Here is a 21,847-nt window from a genome sequence, read left to right on the forward strand (position 1 = left end):
CTCAAGGAGGGATGGAGGGAGGGAAAGAGAATTTGGAACTTAAAATTTTAAACAAATATTAAAAATTATTATTGCAAGTAAGAAAAAGTAAAAATTTCAAAATTTTAAAAACAAAATATTTTTATAATTTTTTTAAAAGTCTTCATTTGGCTCCTCCATATATGTCTATTCTTCCTATATCCCACTCTCCTCGATGAGCGCTGTGATCCTGCTATATTGCCTCACTTGTTATTCCTTCCAAATGACATCCCATATTCCATCTCTGTGCCTTTGCATTGGCTATTCCTCCTACATGGATGGTCTCCTTCCCAACCTCTGACCCTTGGAATTTCTGGCTTTCTTTAAGATTCAATTAAAGCAGCACCTTCTACAGAAGGTCTTTTCCTGTCTCCTTGCTACCTCCCACCCCATGCATTAGGACTATCCCCTTTAAAGTTACCATCCTATAATTCCATATTTATCTTGTATGCCCTGATATAACTATGTTGCCTCTCCCATTAGAATGTAAGCTTTTTTTATTTTAACCCTTACCTCCCATCTTAGAATCAATACTATTCAAAGGCAGAAGAGTTCTTAGAATTAGGCAATGAGGGTTAAGTGACTTGCCCAACATAACTAGGAAGAGACTGAGATCAGATTTGAATCCCAGACCTCCCATCTCTAGGCTCTGCTCTCCATCCACTGAGCCACCTAGCAGCCCTCCAGAATATAAACTCTTTGATTGAAATAACTGTTTTTGCTTTGTATTTGTCTCTAGCTTAGCACAGTGTTCAATAAATAGCATTTTCATAGTAATAAGTTTTGCAAAGTACTTCACAAATGTTATCTTATTTGATCCCGACAGCAAACCTGAGAGAAAGGTACGCTCATTATCCCCATTTTGTAAACAAAAAGACTGAGGTTGAGTGACTTGGCCAGGGTTAAACAGCTAATAAGTGTCTGAGGCTAGATTTGAACTAGCTACTTCTATGATTGTTGATGATTTGTGATGTTCACATCCAAAAATCAAGCTAGAAACACAGAAGGATGGAATCTCGTATAAGAAGGCACCAAAGTATGTTCAAAATAGGAAACCTTGGTTGAAAAAGCACTGAGAATGTAATAGTGAATTGCTCTTTTATTGGGATCATAACTTGGATATATAAAATACTACAGCCTTCTTTTTGTGAATGGCACAGCAGAAACAGAAAGAAAAAAAAACCTAGCACATCAAAAAAACACAACCTTCAAAGGGAGAACCGGTTCCAGAGAAGAAAAGTGTGGCAAGAAATAAAATGAAACATAGTGTGTCTTGGTCTGCATTCAGATTCCATCCTTTAAAAGTTGCTTTATTTTACGAGATAGGAATGATTGGGTAATGAGGTCCACACATTTTGTCACATGGAAATTTCATGATATCTTATTGAATTCTTAATGCCGAGTTAAAAATGCAAATGGAATTTTTCTATCGCCCCCTATTACTGAGTAATATGTGAATTTTCCAATAAATTTTGCAATACAAAGTGGTAATAAAATGATTGAGCAGCACAGTCCTTAAAAAAATTAAAAACCTGGCATAGAGTAGGCCCTTGATAAATATTTGTTCATTGATTCATCTTTACACAGTTGTATAATAAACTTGAGTTAATAAAAACTCTTGTCAAGGCAATGGAATGGAACCATATAGATTTTCTCTACCTAAAAAAAAAAATAGATTTCCCAAAATAGATGAAGCTAAAGCGAAAGAGGAGACATTGTGGGTCCTCAAATAATGGAAGTGATAAAAGATAAACATTTTAAAGAATGGTTGGATGCAGTGAAAGAAGCTGCAGAGAAATCACATTTTTAAGTGACCAAAAACTTTGGGGAATACTACAAGACAGAAAATTACACACAAAAATTCAATAATGTCAAAGTCTATAAAGTAATGTGAAGTGGAATGTGCCACTCAGGATCTATTTCTTGGATCCACATTTGGACTTATTCCTAGATGCTCCCAGTGATAAACACAGGGAATGAGAAATCTCCACAGAAGAAAAGTGAAACTAAGGCAAATGGAGTCTCACCACGCCGACAGCTATTGGTGGCTAAGGAAGGATGTTTCATTGATGAAATACAACAGGAAATGACCAATAACTACATTTTAGTTGAGTTAAATGAACATCATTTTATTTATTTGATTGATTTTTTATTTTTATTAAATTTAATTTTTATTTATTAATTTAGTTTAGTTTATGTTTTATATATTATATATATGTCTATGTTATATATAAATATGTTAATTTTTAAATTAAATTTATTTGTTTAAATTTAAATTTTATTTATTAATGTTTTTAATGTTTTGTATGTTATACAAATAACATATAATATATGATATAGAAGTAATATATAGAAGTAACATATATTATATAGAAGTAATGTAAAATATATAACATATTATATAGAAATAATATATAAAAATAATATATAGCATATATTATATAGAAATGTACTATACATAAATAATATAACATATATAATATGTAATATATAAATATATTAATTTATTAATGTTTCATGTAATTAATTAGTTTAAAATTTGTTTTAATACATACAAAATTAAAGGCAACTAGGTGGCTCAGTGGGTTGAGAGCCAGGTCTGGAGATAAGAGGTCCTGGGTTCAAATCTGGTCTCAAACACTTCCTAGCTGGGTGACCCTGAACAAGCCACTTAACCCCCATTGCCTAACTCTTACCATTCTTCTGCCTTGGAATCAATACTCAGTATTGATTCTAAGACAAAAAGTAAGAGAGTATATACATACATATATATATAATTTCCCTTAAAAATAATAGATGATAGACAAAAATCTGAAGCTATATTTGTAATCAGTACCCCACCACCATCCCCCAAAAAAGTCAGGGTTTCACCTATCGGGGAGTGTGTATGACAGAAAACAAACTTTTGTTCTCCTCGTTCCATGTAACTATCTCTGTTATTAGTTGTAGATGCAACTTCAAAACTCTGCTCCCAGCCACCAGTCTACTCAAGCACAGTTCTTCTCAGTGGCTACTGCCCCAATGCATTGGAGCCTTTCCCAAGTCCCCCCTCCTCCCACAGAAGCACACCAGAGATCCCATGCTGCTCCAGGAACTACAAAGGACTAGATGCATCTCCTCTGGACCGGTACCCAGGGCAGTACCAAGAAAGAAGCGTACGCTCCCAACACAAAGGAAGGGCATGACCAGCCACAGGACAAAAGGCACTCCCTCCGCCATGCTCTACATTGGCTCTATATAACTCCCCAGAGGAGCTGGGAAGTGGCTAGGTCCAGAGTAAATGAAAGAGGAAACTCCCTGCATGGGAGATTTCAGCCACATCAGTGTGACTCTTTCCAGTGCAGAGATGGTGCCTCTGTAGGGATGGATGCTGTGTACAAGCTGCACAGTTCTCGCAGGACCACAGGAGTCTCTTTTCTGCTAAACAGATTTCCCCACCTCCCCGCCACCAACAGCTCTGACAGCTCTAAGTTGGCTATCAGCTGGGCACAGAGCTGCCCAATAAATTGTTACTGAGTATTTGAAATGCTGGACAAAGAATTATTTCAGAGTCTATTTTGTCCAGCTTCAGATTAATTTCTTAATTAAATTTTTTTAATGAACAAAATGTATCCCCCCCTTAAAAAAAGCAAGGCAAAATTCTTTTTAGACAAATGTGCAAATATGTATAGCGGAATAAACAGATACTCACATTGACCATTGTGTGGAAATAATCAGAGAACACCTATTTGCCCTCATGAGTTCAAGTTAACAGACTGAAATGAACTATATTCAAGAGGACTGAAAGAAGTGACAGGTAAAACTGCTAAGTCACTTCCAATGGTCTTTGAAAGAATATGGAGGGGGGGCAGCTGAGTAGCTCAGTGGAGTGAGAGTCAGGCCTAGAGACAGGAGGTCCTAGGTTCAAACCCGGCCTCAGCCACTTCCCAGCTGTGTGACCCTGGGCAAGTCACTTGACCCCCATTGCCCACCCTTACCAATCTTCCACCTGTGAGACAATACACCGAAGTACAAGGGTTTAAAAAAAAAAAGAAAGAAAGAATATGGAGGGAGGCAGCTAGGTGGCTCAGTGAATTGAGAGCCATGCCTTAGAGATGGGAGGTCCTGGTTCCAAATCTGGCCTCAGACACTTCTTAGCTGTGTGACCCTGGGCAAGTCACTTGACTCCTATTGCCTAGCCCTTACTGTTTGTTCTTCTGCCTCGGAATCAATACCCAGTATTGATTCTAAGATGGAAATTAAGGGTTTTTAAAAGAAAGAATATGGTGGAGTGTTATAGGATGGTATAACAGATTGATTTCAAAAAATGGAAGAATGGAGACTTTAAACTTAAAGGTTTAAAGGCCAGGTAGTTTGGACTTCCTGACACAATTCTAGAATGAATTATTATAGGTCCTTGAAGGAAGGGATTCCATTCTACCTCTCTTTAAAAATCTGTAGAAGGATATAAGCAATAACTACAAATTTCCCCCTTACATTTTCTCCTTTCTTGTTTCTATGTACTAACTCACTCGAAAAGAGTTTTGTACAAGAACTGGAAAGAAATGTATCCAGAAAAACAAAGCAGGTTGTCACCAAGAAGGGTAAATTGAATAGCAACATGGCATGTAGTAAATACCCCTACTCTACCTATCACCAGGGCTCAAAACATAGATTTCATCCCTGACTTCTCACTGTGTCTCACCCTCCATATCCAAAAACCTATTGCCAAACCCTACGAATTTTACCTTCATGACATCTCCTGCATACACTTCCTTCTGTCCTCTGAGAATGCCACCACCCTGTATAAGCCCTTATCACTTCATGTCATGCTGGGACTATTGCAATAGCCTTCTGGTTGGTCCTCCCACCACCAGTCTTTACCCACTCCAGGCTACCCTCTATTTGGCTTCAAAGTGATTTTCTAATAAGTGCAGGTCAGATCAAGTCAAATTCCTCCATCTCACCCCCTTCCCTATTCAATGAACGTCAGTAGCTCCCTATCACATCCAAGATCAGATATTAAATCCTGTGTTTGGTACTCCAAGTCCTTCATGCTCTATTTCCTCCATCCCTTACATTTCTAGTGTAATGCAAGGTGGCTAACAGAAACCTTTTGCTTCTGTAATTTCTAACAGTCACAAAAAGTCAGTTAAACATATTAGAATCTTCAGAAAGTCAGCCAGAACTTAAAGCTATCAATAGAGGTGAAGTTCCAACTGATGGGGCTTTTGCCTTCTGGCTTTCGCTGTGGCTGAAGGGTTTGGCTTTGGCTTAACCTGTTGGCTCTGGCCTAACTGCTTCAGCCTTGGCTTGTGCTTATTCTGTCTTGGGGAAATTTGGACCTACCTCATTTCTCTGGACCCCTCCCTGATCTCCCATCTCCATCCCTCCCCTTCCCTGATTTCCTTTGGGTCCTGGTGGAAGGGAGGGCTTGGCGATTAGACATTGTGGGTTTAGTTTCTATAGGCTAGTAGAGTATCCTCAAATAAGTTACCCCTACTTTTAATGATTTGATAGAGACTTTACTTAAAAGCCAGCCAAATCTTCCTGACTGGGAGAGCCGGACCCTCTCTGTCTAAACCTCTCCACGACCCATCCCCCACCCTCACCCCTCTCTCTAGCAGCAGTTAGAAAACCCTGAACCCCTCCCCCCTTCTGACTGACCCTGGTATTAATAAATCCCCTTGTTACCTATTCAAACCTTCTGGTGAATCATTGTGTCGAAAATTTAGACAAGGGCTCAAGGGGAAGGAATCATTTTTCTTCTATTTCCTTGAGGGGAGCTGGGGGCATCCATCTTGGCAGGAAGTACCTCCCCAAGACTTCCTCCAGCCATCAGTTTGACTGGTAGGGAGGGGCCCTCTCGACTCCTCCCTCAAGAGACTGGAGAAACTAACAAGAGAACCCTCCAGCAAAACCTAAACATTTCTTACTGGCCCTAATTTCCTCCCTGTTCCTCTGTGTCAAGCCTCTGGGAATAAACCTGTTTGAGCTGCCCTCTCCTACATACCCCATTTCCTTTACCTCTTATATACCTTCCCTTGCCTTCAGTCCTCCTCCAATCACCTTAAAATCACCTAATATCCCCTTTATCCTTCCTCACACCCAAATTGCCTTTGTTGACCCACTCAGATTATTTACTTTTTTATAACATTAATTGGTGAGCCAGGTAGGAGTAATAAGGTTTGCATGTTGGGTAAAATCTAAATCCTGGTGGACCAATGGCCAGGCTATTAAATTTGGGTTTGTCCTCATTTTGTTTAGGAATTTTTCCTTTTCTGAGGAAGAGTAAAATTCCCCTAAAAGAAATTCCACGTCATCGAAACTGGGATTAAATAATGTGAACACCCTTTTTAATTCTTTTATGCTTTTGAAAGGTTTTTCAAAATACTTGGGAAAGCGTCTCTTTAGGACCTCCATGTCACTTGGGGTGAATGCTTTATATGTTTTTATGTGTACCACCCCTTCACCAGGCTGCACAATTGTTCTATCTACGATTGGTAAAAGTAACACTATGGAATTTGCGCATGGTTGTTATTGGGCTTTGATTTGTTAGAGGTATTATTTCCCAGGTATTTGGACTCCACAATCTCTAGCTAGAGAATTGTGTGCTTGTCCAGTTCCTTTCCTTCCCTTATCTGTTTCAATACTTGGAATAGTAGTCTGATGTTATCTACTAGTTCCCCAGAATCAATATCTTTCTTTTGTGAAGTAATTGAATTAAACCATTGCCACAGGTGAAAGAAAACATTTTTTGAGACCATAAGGAATTGCCAGATTGTTAGGATTATGGCTATGGCTGTTGGGATGAAGCAAATACATTCAGCCAGGGTCAGAGCACACCATTTATAATAATTGTAGATGTTCAGTAGTTGTTGCACGAAATTAGGGACCCTTATAAACCAAAAATCCACCATACCCTGCATTAGGGACCAAGAAATCATAGAGATGCTAGATAGGATGAATGTTATCCTAGCCAGCTTTATTTTGGTTGTTTCAGAAGATTTTAGGTAGTTCACTAACTTTGTTCGCCAATTAATGTTATAAAAAAGTAAATAATCTGAGTGGGTCAACAAAGGCAATTTGGATGTGAGGAAGGATAAAGGGGATATTAGGTGATTTTAAGGTGACTGGAGGAGGAAAGAAGGTAGGGGAAGGTATATAGGAGATAGAGGAAATGGGGTATGTAGGAGAGGGCAGCTCAAACAGGTTTATTCTCAGAGGCTTGAGACAGAAAATACAGGGAGGAAACTAGGGCCAGTAAGAAATGTTTAGGTTTTGCTGGAGGGTTTCTCTTGTTAGTTTCTCCAGTCTCTTGAGGGAGGAGTCGAGAGGGCCCCTCCCTGCCAGTTAAACTGATGGCTGGAGGAAGTCTTGGGGAGGTACTTCCTGCCAAGATGGATGCCCCCAGGTCCCCTCAAGGAAATAGAAGGAAATGATTCCTTCCCCTTGAGCCCTTGTCTAAATTTTCAACACAATGATTCATCAAAGGGTTTGAATAGGTAACAAGGGGATTTATTAATACCAGGGTCAGTCAGAAGGGGGGAGGGGTTCAGGGTTTTCTAACTGCTGCTAGGGAGAGGGTGAGGGTGGGGGTTGGGTTGTGGAGAGGTTTAGACAGAGAGAGTCCAGCTCTCCCAGTCAGGAAGATTTGGCTGGCTTTTAAGTAAAGTCTCTATCAAATCATTAAAAGTAGGGGTAACTTATTTGAGGATACTCTACTAGCCTATAGAAACTAAACCCACAATGTCTAATCGCCAAGTCCTCCCTTCTACCAGGACCCAAAGGAAATTCAGGGAAGGGGAGGGATGGAGATGGGAGATCAGGGAGGGGTCCAGAGAAATGAGACAGGTCCAAATTTCCCCAAGACAAAATAAGCACAGGCCAAGGCCGAAACAATTAGGCCAAAGCCAACAGGTTAAGCCAAAGCCAAAGCCTCCAGCCACAGCAAAAGCCAGAAGGCAAAAGCCCCATCAGTTGGAACTTCACCTCTATTGATAGCTTTAAGTTCTGGCTGACTTTCTGAAGATTCTAATATGTTTAACTGACTTTTTGTGACTGTTAGAAATTACAGAAGCAAAAGGTTTCTGTTAGCTACCTTGTATTACACTAGTCTTCTTACACCTTACTCCCCAGACCTGCTACTCTGTGATCCAGTGATACTGGCCTTCCTGCAATTCCTCCAGCAAACTACTCCATCTCCAGACTCCAGGTATTTTTCACCCTAGTTATCCTCCATTCCTGGAATACTTTCCCTCTCATCTGTCTTCTGACTTTCTTGGCCTCCTTCAAGTCCCAGCTAAAACCCTGCTTTCTACAGGAAGCCTTTCCTGAGTCCCTTTCATTCTAGAGTCTTTCCTCTGTTGATTATTTCCATTTTATCATGTAGGTAGCTTGTTTGTACATAGTTGTTTGCATGTGGTCTCCACCATCAGACTGTGAACTCCTTGAGGGCAGGAAGTATCTTCTCCCTTTTCTTCATATCCTCAACACTTAGCGTCTGGCATATAAAAATGTTTATTGATTTGCTGAATGTAATCAGAGATCAATTGTTTGAACTCTCAGACATGTTTGAACCCAACTACCTATGTGATCTTGGTCAAATCTCTGGACCTCTCCTCATTCATATGTAAGGGTTTGGGGTGGACTGAACTAAGCAATCGATCACTCATCTTACTCCACTTAAAAGAACTAGCTCTGATCCCTTGATCATTAGAAAACATCTCTTTTGACTCAGTCAAATGTATTAAACAAATGTATAGCCTATAATCTAAATCAGTGATTCCCAAAGTGGGTGCCACCACCCCCTGGTGGGTGCTGCAGCTATCCAGGGGGGTGGTGATGGCCACAGGTACATTTATCTTTCCTATTAATTGCTACTAACATTTTTTAAAAATTAATTTCCAGGAGGCAAAGTAATATTTTTTCTGGAAAGGAGGCGGTAGGCCAAAAAAGTTTGGGAATCACTGATCTAAATTAATATATGCCCTGAAGATCCTCTATAAAATAACAGAGAGGTTAATTGGCTTAGTATCATACACCTAATAAGTTTCATGAGCAATATATGAACCTAAGTATTCTTGGCTCCAGGAATAACACTATATCTACTATGCCATACTTCCCTATTAGAAGAAAGTTACACTTTGCCCTTTTTTTCCTAACTTAACACAGTAACTGGAGTATAAGAAGTATTCAATAAATGTTTATTGAATTGAATTAATTTGAATTGATGCTTAATTAATACTTGTGATAAAATAATCAATTTCCCAAATATAAAATAGGAGAGAGCCATGACTTGAAAATATTTCATCTGAAAATGAACTGGGCACTTTATTGGATATAATAGTGCACTATATATAGTTGTCAAAATAAAATGAATGAAATCATCAACTGCATTGATAGGCATGGTAGGAAGACTTTTCAGGGGAGAGCCAAGATGGTAGAATAGAGAAGCACTCAGTCAAGCTTTCCCAACATTCCCCTCCAAACAACTTTAAAATAATGCCTCAAGTCAAATTCTGGAGCAGCACAGTCAATGAAAAGTCAGTTAGACATCCTTCCAGCCCAAGACAACTTAGGAGACCAGAAAGAGAGATCTCTGACACAGAAGAAGAGGCTGAACTGGAATCCATATAGATGAAACACCAGTGGTGAGACTAGGTGGTAATGACAGAAGCAACAACAGCTTTGGTAGCTCTCAAGTCAGAGATGGTAAGGGGACCTGGCAACTGATCAGAAAGAGATTCAGAGTACCCCTGTACTATCACTGAAAGCAGGAATAGATTCTGTTTGGCAAGTCCATTGTCTATATCCACACTTCTGGGTCCTAGTTCAAGGGCAGAGAGGAGAACTTGCAGGCAAAGGGCAATGGGAGTCCAGAGGAGCAACTGTTTGGCAACTCTATTATTTATGCTTAGTTGTGGGTGATAGTTCAAGGGCAAAGAGCAGCAAATTTTGGTCAAGAAGGAATAGAAAATTTGAGGGGCAATACTACTTCTAGCCCCAAAGGATTAAGAAGGCTGAGGAACAATATTGTTTCCAGTTGTAGGGAAGAGTAATCTTGAGGAGTAGTATTGATTGCAATTTCAAGGGATTGGGGCCCATCCCAGATCACACTACCTTGCAAGTACCTATAACTTCCAAACCCACAGAACTAGTTCTGAAAACAGCAGTGCAAAAAAGTCTGCAACTTGAGACAGAGCCCCACATTCAATCCCATACCAAGAACAGAGACCAATATTAGCATAAAGTTCAAAATCAAGAAATAGGGTAGGAATATTATTGACAAATTCCATAGCTTACAGGTCAAAGAGAAAATACTTCAAACAGCAAAAAAGAAACCATTCAAGTACAATGGAACCAGAGCCAGGATCACATAGGTACCACATTAAAGCATCAGAGGGTTTGAAATATAATATTCTAGAAGGCAAAAGTCCTGGGATTACAATCAAGAATAACATACCAGGTAAAACTGAGTAAAATTCCTCAGGGGAAAAACTGAAATTTAATGAAGTAAAAGAATTTCAAGCATTCTTCATGAAAAGGGAGTTAAACAAAAAATTTGATTTTCAAGTACAAGACTGAAGAGAAGCATAAAACTATATACATGAAAGAGAAATCATAATAGATTCAACAAGATTAAACTGTTAACCTTTATATATATATATACATATATATGAGCAGATATGATATATGTATCTTTTATGAACTTTGTCATTATTAGGTCAGTTAGAAAGATTCTACATAGAAAGATGGCACAAGAATGAATCAGTTACATTGAGATGATGTAAAAAAAGATAAATGAGAAAGAGGGATGCCCTGGGGAAAGGGGGAAGGAATAGGAAGAATGGGGAAGATTATTTCACATAAAAAATGATACATAAGAAAGAGCTTGTATAATGGATGAGGACATGGGAGGAGACAGTAATATTTGAACCTCAACCAAATCTAAATTCACTTTAAAGGAGAAAATATCTATACATAGTCATCTGGTCATAAAAATCCTGCTTACTCAATAGGAAAATAGGAAGGGAAGGAGATAAGAGAAAGAAGGGGATGATAAAAAAGGAGAGCAAATAAAAAAAGGCAGTAGTCAAAAGCAAAACAGATTTTAGAGGAAAGACAGGATAAAAAAAGAGAGAAGAGGATAAACAGAAGAAAACAGTATAGATAGAAATAATCAATTAGTAATCATAACTGTGAATATGAATGAAATGGGCTTGCCTATAAAATAGAAGCATATGGCATAATGAATTTTAACTAGAATCCAGCAAAATGTTTTTATAAGAAACACACTTGAAACAGAAAGACATACATAGAGTTAAAATAAGGGGCTACAGTAAAATGTATTATACTTCAGCTGAATTAAAAAAGGCAGTGGAAGTAATTGTGATCTCACACAAAACAAAAGCAAAAATATATTTAGTTGAAATGGATAAGCAGGGAAACTATGCTAAAAGGAATCATAAACAATGAAATAATATTGATACCAAACATAAATACACCAAATGTCATGGCATCTAGATTCTTAAATGAAAAGTGAATTACAGCAGGCAATAAATAGTAAAATCTTAGAAAAGTTGGATATGATAGACTTCTTGGAGAAACTGAATGGAAAAAAGAAAGGGACATGCCTTTTGCTCATCTGTAAATGACACCTTCGCCAAACAAAATTGACCATATATTTTGGCACAAAAAATTTTAAACCAAATGCAGAAAAGTAGAAAATTAAAAGTGCCTTTTCCAGACTACAATGGAATATAAAATTATATTTAGTAAAGAGTCATTGAGGCACACATGAAAAGCTGATTGGAAACTAAATAATCTAATCCTATGGAATGAATGGGTCAAAAAACAAATCATAAAAACAATTAGTAATTTCACTAAAAAGAATGGCAACAATGAGACAACATTCCAAAATTTTGAGGATGTAGCCAAAGCTGTATTTAGGGAAATTTTATATCTCTAAACATATGCATCAATAAAAAAGGGAAAGGGCTGATCAGTGATTTGAGCATGCAATTTAAAAAACTAGAAAAAGAACAAAATTTAAATCCCTAATTAAATACCAAAATGAAAATGCTGAAAATTAAAGAAGAGGTTAATGAAACTGAAAGTTTAAAATCCCCATTAAACTAATAAATAAAAGTAGGAGTTGGTTTTATTCAAATAAACAAACAATAAAATAAAATAAATATACTGTTGGTTAGTTTGATTTAAAGAAGAAAACCAAATTATTAGTATCAAAAAAGAAAAGGGTAAATGCACCACTAATAAAGATGAAATCAAAATGATTATTGGGAGTTATTTTGCCCAATTCTATGTTATTAAAACTGATAACCTAAATGAAATGGATGAATGTTTACAAAAATATAAACTTCCCAGATTAACAGAAGAGGAAATAAAATATTTAACTGTATCTCAGAAAAAAGAAATTGAACAATCATAAATGAGTATAAGAAAAACCTTATAGGGCCAAATGGATTCCCAAGTGAACTCTAAAAAAAGTTTAAGGAACAATTAATACAAGTATGATATAAACTATATGAAAAAATAAGTAAAGAAGGAGTCCTATCAAATTCCTTTTGTGACACAAATATGGCTTTGATACTAAACCAGGGAGAGCAAAAAGAGAGAAAGAAAACTGTGGACCAATTTCTTTGATGAATATCAATAAAAAAATTAAATAAAATACTAGCCAGGAGACTACAGCAATAAATCACAAAGATTATGCACTATGACCAGGTGGAATTAATACCAAGAATGCAGGGATGGGTCAATTTTAGGAAAACTATCAGTATAATTGACCATATGAATAATAATAACAACAAAAATCATATGATGATATCACTAGATGCAGGAAAGACTTGACAAAATACAATACCCATTCCTATTAAAAACAGTAGACAGCATAGGAATCAATGGAGTCTTTCTTAAAATGATAAGTTGTATCAATCTAAAATGAAGAGCAAGCATCATCTGCAGTAGTGATAAATCTGATGTTTTTTCATTGAAATCAGGAGTGAAACAAGGATGAACATTTTAAACACTACTTTTCAATATTGTATGAAAAATACTAGCTATAGCAATAAAACAAGAAAAAGAAATTTAAAGAATAAAAATAAGCAATGAGGAAATAAAGCTATTATTCCATGTAGAGGATATGATGTACACTTAGAGAATCTCAAAAAATCAATTTGAAAACTTGTCAAAACATTTAACAACTTTAGCAAAGTTGCAGGATATGAAATAAACCCACAAAAATCATCCGCATTTATTTTATCTTTATATTACATTGTTTATATTATAGCATAATATATAATATGTATATTATATTATATTTACTTATTGTTTATTTGTATTAGCAACAAAACTCAGCAGAAAGATAAATTCCATTTAAAATAACTGCAGACAATATAAAGTACTTGGGAATCTATTTGCCAAGGCAAATCTAGGAATTATATAAACACAATTACAAAATACTTTTCATGCAGATAAAGCCATATATAAACAATTGAAGAAATATTACTTGCTCATGGATAGGCTGAGCCAATATAATAAAAATGACAATTCTGCCTAAGTAGATTTGCTTATTCAGTGCCATTCCAATCAAACTACTGAATAATTATTTTATAGAGCTAGAAAAAACAGTAGCAAAATTCATCTACAAGATCAAAAGGTCAAGAATAGAATACCAAAGGAAGTAACATTTTAAAAATGTTAAGAAAGGTAGCCCAGCAGCTCCCAATTTTAAACTAAATTACTAAGTGCTAATCATCAAAAGGGGGATAGCTAGGTGAGACAGTGGTTAGAGCCCCAGGCCTGGAGTCAGGAAGATCTGAGTTCAAATGGGGCCTCTAACACTCACTAGCTATGTGACCCTAGGCAAGTCACTTAACCTCTATTTGGCTACTCATCTGCAAAATGGGAACACACTAGAAAAGGAAATGGCAAACCATTTCAGAATCTTTGCCAAGAATATCCCACAGATCCATATCCATAGGGTCATGAAGAGTCAGACACAAGTGAACAACAACAATCATTCAAGTAATCTAGTACTGGCTAAGGAATAGAGTTGTGAGTCAGTAGGATAATATATAGTAAGTAGTGTGATAATGAGATTAAATCTACCCTGTCCATCTTTAGAGTTAATCACCATAGGTGAAAACATCTCCACTTAACTCACAAGTTGGGAGGTCTGTGACCCACGTGTGCTAGAGTGAGTGACGAATCAGATTTACTGACTGCCTCCTGGGCAGTCCTAAGAAAAGTGGCTGTTGTGATTGGACATGTAAACTAAGAGGAATGCACAGGAAGTGACGCAAAAGAAGCCCCTTTAAAAGAGAGCTCAGTGAGTTTAGCTGGGTTCTTCTGGTTTGTGACCAGGACTTGGAGGAGCTCTGTAGTTGGGACCCTGAGAACTTGGTGAAACTGTTCTTAAATCTTTCCTTTGGCATTCCACATGGTGAGTGTAAAGACTGAATCTTCCTGAACTTCTCTTAAGGAATTTCCCTTTCAAAGAGACTCTGTGACTGAAGCTTTTGTTTCATTCACCTCCAGGGCCCTTTGGGCCTCCGGCCATCTGACTTTCCAGCCTTGGGCTCAAGGCCAAATCTCCCTCAGCTGAGTGTTAATTAGATCTGCCTGGGTTAAACTAGGGGATCAGAGCAAATTACCTAGTGTGGTAGGTTACTTATCCTATCTTATCCTCTCTCTAATTTTCATACTTTCTCTTTTCATTTGTAAATAAACTTCCATAAAGGTCAATTTGACTTGAGGTTATTCTTTAATTGGAGATTGATAACCATTCAATTCCCTGGCAACCAAACCTTTTAATATTCACCCAATCAAAACTCCTTTTTGCCCCTTACATTAGTAAATTTGATAAACCCAGAGATTCAAGTTTTGGGTGTAAGAACTCAACATTTGACAAAAATTGCTGGGAAAACTGAAAATCAATTTGGCAAAAACTGGACTTAGACCAACATCTCACACTGTATAACAACAGGTCAAAATGGATAAATGACTCAGACGTAAGTAAATTATGAGAACTTTGGAAAATGTACTCATCAGATCTATGGGAGAGAGCCTAGATATGGGAGATCCTGAGTTCAAATCTGAGTCTCATACACTTCCTAGCTGTGTAACCATGGGCAAGTCACTTAATCCTAGTTGTCTATCCCTTACAGATCCTCTGCCTTGGAACCATAACACAGTATTGGTTCTAAGATGGAAATTAGGGTTAAAAAAAAAAGGCATAGGGACTGTGTTTTTAACCTATCTTTGGATCTCCAGCTTTTAGCACAATATCTGGAAAATAGCAAAAGCTTAATAAAATATGTGTTGGCTGAGTGACTGGTTATACTCTAGAGGCTATTCAATTATTCAAATTTAGGTTGGACCTTTGAGGTCTCTTCTAATTCTAAGATTCTTTGATTTAAGTCCACATCAATGATAGGGTTATCAACAGAAGTTTAGTAGAACTAACCCAGGATGAAGGTGGGAGTAAAGAGGAGAAAGAGAGAATGAGAGCAGAAAATAGAAAAGGACCCAAATGGGGAGACAGGGTATGTAAGGAGTATGAACAGGGGTTTGGAGAAGGAGGAGTGTTTTCAGCCCTCTGACTCATTTTCCTTGTAACCATAGCAAATAGCCAAGAATGCTTGGGGAACTCATCATTCTGGAAGGGATTTGAATTCTCAGGGTAAACTCAGCCTTTGACTTCCACAGCTCATCCTAAGAAGCTTGTCATGCACAAAATTGCCCAACCTGCTTTACCGAGGTCAGATGATCCTGGGGAAGTGAAGAAAGGGTAGTGGGGACAGTTTCAGTTCCCCTCATCCTTGATTTTTCTCAGTCCCCTCTCTTTAGGTTAGATCTCTTCATATTCTTTCAGGGTCTTGATCATTGATTCTTTGGGTGACTTTGACTTGACTGTTCTTCCCCCACAAACACCCCCCATGGCAAACAGGGGTTTATTTAAATCTTCAGATCTACCAGGGGACCCCTCAAGGAGGAGAAGAAGGAAATCTGTCAGAGCAAGACTGCAGAGTCACCACCAGCTGCTGATTCTCCTAAACAGTTTTACTTACACCTTCTAAGTAAGTGTTAATGAGGCTGCTGTGGAGGGAGTGTGATAGGGTGGGGTTTGGTTTTGTGGTACCAGGCTAACAGTTTGCTCTGCCCAGCTCCCCTCCAAGAGGCTAGAACGCATCATGCCAACACATGAACAGCAAATGAAAAATGTCGACAAGTAATACGTACTCTCTTATTCACATCACTTAACAAAAATTGTATATTGCAAGCATTTCTCACCAATGCCAATAAATAACTATAACTCATAGAGTTCTATCTGAAATAAACTTTAGGATAATCTAGCCCAATTCCTTCATGTGACAGAGGAGAAAACTAAGGCTTACAAAAGTTAAATAACTTGTGTGAGGTAACAAAGATAATAACCGTTAGAGTTGACAATTATAGATGCTTTGAAATTTGTAAAACATTTTCAATACTGTATATTGCCTCATTTGGGGCTCATAACAACTCATTTAGGCATATATTACTATCTCTGTTTTACAGATAAAGAAACTAGAGTTCAGAAAAGCAGAGTGACTTGTCCAAGGAAAACCAACTAGTTAATGTAGAAAATAGCATCCAGTCTCATATCTCTCCTGACTCCACTGATTTGGACTTTCCAACTGATAAAACATTTTCTAAGTTTTTTCAGCTGTAAAATGGGCATAATAATAGTATGTACCCCCTCACGATATGGTGATGATCAAATGATATATTTGTAAGAGACACTTTACACAGTGCCCGATACCCAAAAAGTGCTTCATAAATGCTTCTTTCCTTCCTATTCAAGTCCTAAGTAGACAACATGATGAGTCCAAAAATATCCATCCTCTGTGAAATCAATAATTCACTTCAAGAAATGTATTAGAGCCTGCTAGGTGCATTATATCACATTTCCCAAAGCTCCATGGTCAACCAAAAGCCTCCACATATCAGAGTTGCAAATAAGTGAGTAGATATAGCTTGGTGTAGAAAGGCTATACTCCAGCAGAAACAGAGAAGTTTGGAAGAAGGGTGGTTTGGGGGGGCAGGGACAGAGATCATGAGTTTGGCTCTGGACATGTTGGGTGTGATATGTCTCCTCAACATTCAGTTTGAAATGCTCAATAGGCAGTTGGAGATATTAGCTAAGAGAGAGGATCAGCTATGGAGCTCTGGGGCATCTACATAGAGATGAAGATGATATTTAAACTATGGGAGCTGATGAGTCACCAAGAAAGAGAATGTAGAGAGAAGGGAAGGAGGTCTTCTTCCACAATGGCTATGACATCTGCCTCTTCCTCTAGGCAACAAGTCATAGTGCCTATAATACTGGATAGGAAATCAGGAAGACATGAGTTCAAATCCAGCTTCAAAAACTTGTCAGATGTGGGATATTGGGCAAGTCTTTGAACCTCCCTCAGCTCAGTTTTCTCACCTGTAAATTATGGGTAATAATAGCACCTACCCTATAGGGATGCAATAGGAATCAAATAAGATACATTTATAAAGTAATTTACAAATGTTAAAATGGATGATGATGATGATGATGATGATGATGATGATGATGATGCTCCTACTGTCATTGATAACAAAATGCTGGACTGCTGGACCTGGAGTCAGGAAGAGTCATCTTCTGAGTTCAAACCAGATCTCAGAGATTTCCTACTTGTATGATTCTGGACAAAGCCCTTAATCCTGTTTGCCTCAGTTTCCTCATCTGTAAAGTGAGCTAGAGAAGGAAATGGCACACTATTCCAATATCTCTGCAAAGAAAACTCCAAATGAGATTCAAGAAGAGTTGGGAAAGCCTGAACAACAACCAACTGTCATATCCATTGTTCCATTGCCTCCCTCACTAAATTACTTTGTATATTGGATATATCCTTTAGAGTTTTATTTATTTGCAACTTTCTTATTTCTTCTTTTATTTATAGAAAGAAAGTCAAGATTGACATGATTAAGCTCCTCCAGCAACGTGGGTCAGTCATTAGATGAGGAACTCACATTTACAGTATCAACAGAAAAATTAAAACCATCAATGGTCTCAAAATTGTGGGATTTTTAGCACCACTCTCTGGCTCCTTTCCCATCTCTTTGTCATCATTTCTACAGAAAGAGCTTCATAGGACTAAGAATTTATTTTTCCATGTTTTGTAAGGGGCTGGGGACAAAAGAAACCCACTACCTATTGGTGATGTTTCTCTCCATAATTAACTAGTTTGGTCCTTGAAAAAGAAAGTTGGTCCATTAACAAACTCAATCTACATAGTGAAATGGAAGGATGGCCCTCTGGTACTCCTTTGAGAGAGAGGCAAAGAAAAGAATGGGTTTTATTATACACTTGGAGACAACAAGAAAAATTATTCTCTGGGACATTTGGTTATCCTGTATCATAGATATATTAATTATAAATATTTGGAAAAATCATGAAAATAATTGCAGCTTACATAACAATATTGATTGCTGAAGATGAAATGATAGAGAAACACTATGATAAACTTTATGAGTCTTTTCAAATCAAATTAACATAGATTCTGATATATGTCATCTACACTAGAGAGGGAAGAAGAAAGAGAAAGTAAAGAGAAAATAAAGGATTTTATAGTTTTGGGGAAAAGAAATGAAAGAAAGTAGACCTGTAGATTCTAACAGAAGCTTCATACTTTATATCATGAATATATCCTTCAAAAAAGAATTGGTAGGGGAGAGTAATGAACGTTGGAGGGGTTGTGGCAAAATTGGGACATTATGCATTGCTGGTGGAGTTGTGAATTGATCCAACCATTCTGGATGGCAATTTGGAACTATGCCCAAAGAGCTCTAAAAGACTGCCTGCCCTTCGATACAGCCATAGCATTGCTGAGTTTGTACCCCAAAGAGATCACAGATAAAAAGACTTGTACAAAAATATTTATAGGCATGCTTTTTGTGGTGGCAAAAAAACTAGAAAACGAGGGTATGCCCTTCTACTGGGGACTGGCTGAAGAAATTGTGGTATATACTGGGATGGAATACTATTTTGCTCAAAGGAATAATAAACTGGAGGAATTCCAGGTGAACTGGAAAGACTTCCAGGAATTGATGCAGAGTGAAAGGAGCAGAGCCAAAAGAACATTGTACACAGAGACTGATACACTGTGGTAAAATCGAATGTAATGGATTTCTGTATTAGCAGCAATGCAATGACCCAGGACAATTCTGAGGGATTTATGGAAAAGAACGCTACCCACATTCAGAGGAAGAACTACAGGAATGGAAACACAGAAGAAAAACAACTGCTTGATCTCATGGGTCGATGGGGACATGATTGGGGTTGTAGACCCAAAAGGACCACACCAATGTAACTATCAATAATATGTAAATAAGTCTTGATTGATGATACATGTTAAAACCAGTGGAAATGTGCATTGGATATGGGGGGAGTGAAGGGTGGGGTGAAGGGGAAAGTAAAAACATGAATCATGGAACCATGGAAAATTTTTCTAAAAAAATAAAATCTTTAAATCTTTAAAAAAAAGAAAAGAATTGGTAGACTACTGGGTCTGTATCCTAAAGAGATCAGAGGTAAAGGAAAAGGACCTACCTGTACCAAAATGTTTTTAGCGGGTCTTTTTGCAGTGACAAAGAATTGGAAACTGAAGGGGTGTCCATCAACTGGGGAATGACTGAACAAATTGTTATGGTTGTAATGGAATAATATTGTACCATAAGAAATGACAAACTGGATGAGTTCAGAAAAACCTGGAAAGACTTATATGAACTGATGCAAAGTGAAGTGAACAGAATCAGGAAAACAATACATATAGTAGCAAAAATATACGATGATCCACTGTGAAGGACTGATCTATTATCTGCAAAGCAAGTTTCCAAGATAACCCCAAGGGACTCATGATGAAAATGCTCCCCACAGCCAAAGAAAGAATTGTTGAAGTCTGAGTGCATATCAAAGCATCCATCTTCCACTTTATTTCCTTCATGAGCTTTGTATGTGTCGTATCACAAAATGAGCAATAGGAAATATGTATTGCATGAAAGTACTGGGATAACCTATATCAGACTAACACTTGGGGGTGGGGAAGGAAAGGGAAAAAGGGAGACAATCTGAATCCTAAAATGTCAGAAAACAATTGTCAAAAATTGTTTCTATCTATAAATAAAGTAATTAATTGATTAATTTTTTAAAAGAATTGGTGAGCACTAGAGATGATGAGCACCAAATAATACTACACACACACACACACACACACACACAGAAACTGAGTACATTTTAACAGCAAGAAAAAGATTTATTATTGACTTAGGAATTATCCTTGAATCAGCTGTCTGTGTAGTAAGACTATCAACTCATCAGAGATAAGACTGAAATTTGTACAAAACAAGAAGAAAGAATAATAAGGGAAAAAAAAGATAAGAAATACAATTAAAATGATTTAACCTTGAGTTATTTAAACAAGTCATTGAAAGTTTTTAAAATGGAAATGGACAAGAGAAATCACCTCAGGGTTGACTATAATAAATTCATCTTCATCCCTTTCCAGGCTTTGAGACTGATTCCTCTCCACAGGACTTTCTCCAATAGACCGTAGAAATCTCTTCACCCAGGAAGCTCGCTCCACTTCTGGACAACTTCTCACGTTGGAAGCATCCTCCTTTGCCTTCAGCCTCTCCTTCTAACTGGCTGGTTCCTCCCAGAACTTCCATTTTAAGCAGGAAGCTCAGGTCAATCTTGTCTTCTTCTCTCTCCATACTGCATTGCCGACTCATCTCCATAAGATTTTCTCTCCCGTGCCCCCTCATTAAGTACTTTGCAACCCTCCCCCCATCCCTTTCTGCTCCCTTTTAAGTGTTGTCTGCCCTCATGAGTGTATTTCATACTGCTTGTGGTTGCATTGCTGGGATACATCATGGTGCCTGGTACTTAGTAAGTACAATGACTTGACATCTTGAAGTTTAACCAGTGTGAATTAATTGTCACAGCAAAGGGACCAAAAGAGCCCAGAAAGCACTATGTAGTCAACAAATATATGATTTATTTGCCAAATAGAAAGATCTGGGGGCCAAAAGCAATGCCAGGTTCAAATATAAACTTTTCTGTAAAAACTTAAGAATAATGAACAAGTGGGGCAGCTGGGTAGCTCAGTGGATTGAGAGTCAGACCTACCTCAGACACTTCCCAGCTGTGTGACCCTGGGCAAGTCACTTGACCCCCATTGCCTACCCTTACCATTCTTCCACCTATAAGTCAATACACAGAAGTTAAGGGTTTAAAATTAAAAAAAAAAAAAAGAATAATGAACAAGTATTAGCAGTGTTGTCTCAAAAAGCAGAAACAAACAGTGTAGGGTAAAACAATTTTAGTTGAAAGAGATGCAATGGGGCTGCCTGGTAGCTCAATAGATTGAGAGCCAAGCCTAGAAATGGGGTATCCTGGGTTCAAATTTGACCTCAGACACTTCCTAGCTGTGTGACCCTGGGCAAGTTACTTAACTCCCATTGCCTAGCTCTTATTGCTTTTCTGCCTTGGAACCAATACTTAATGTTTCATGCTTAGTATCAGTTCCAAGGCAGAACATAAGGTTTAAGGAAATTTTATAAAAAAGGGATGCAACCAAGCAAAATCATGCTAAAGGCATTCAAAGAGGAAAACCAGAAGAAAAATGGAAAAGATTTACAAAAATCTGCATCAACACTCTTTTCTTCCATAAGGATAGTGAATCCTGGCCTCAGATTCTTTTTTTTTTAAACCCTTAACTTTTGTGTATTGGCTCCTTGGTGGAAGAGTGGTAAGGGT

The sequence above is a fragment of the Gracilinanus agilis genome, chromosome 2, assembly GCF_016433145.1.
Source record: "Gracilinanus agilis isolate LMUSP501 chromosome 2, AgileGrace, whole genome shotgun sequence".
In the NCBI taxonomy this organism is placed as follows: domain Eukaryota; kingdom Metazoa; phylum Chordata; class Mammalia; order Didelphimorphia; family Didelphidae; genus Gracilinanus; species Gracilinanus agilis.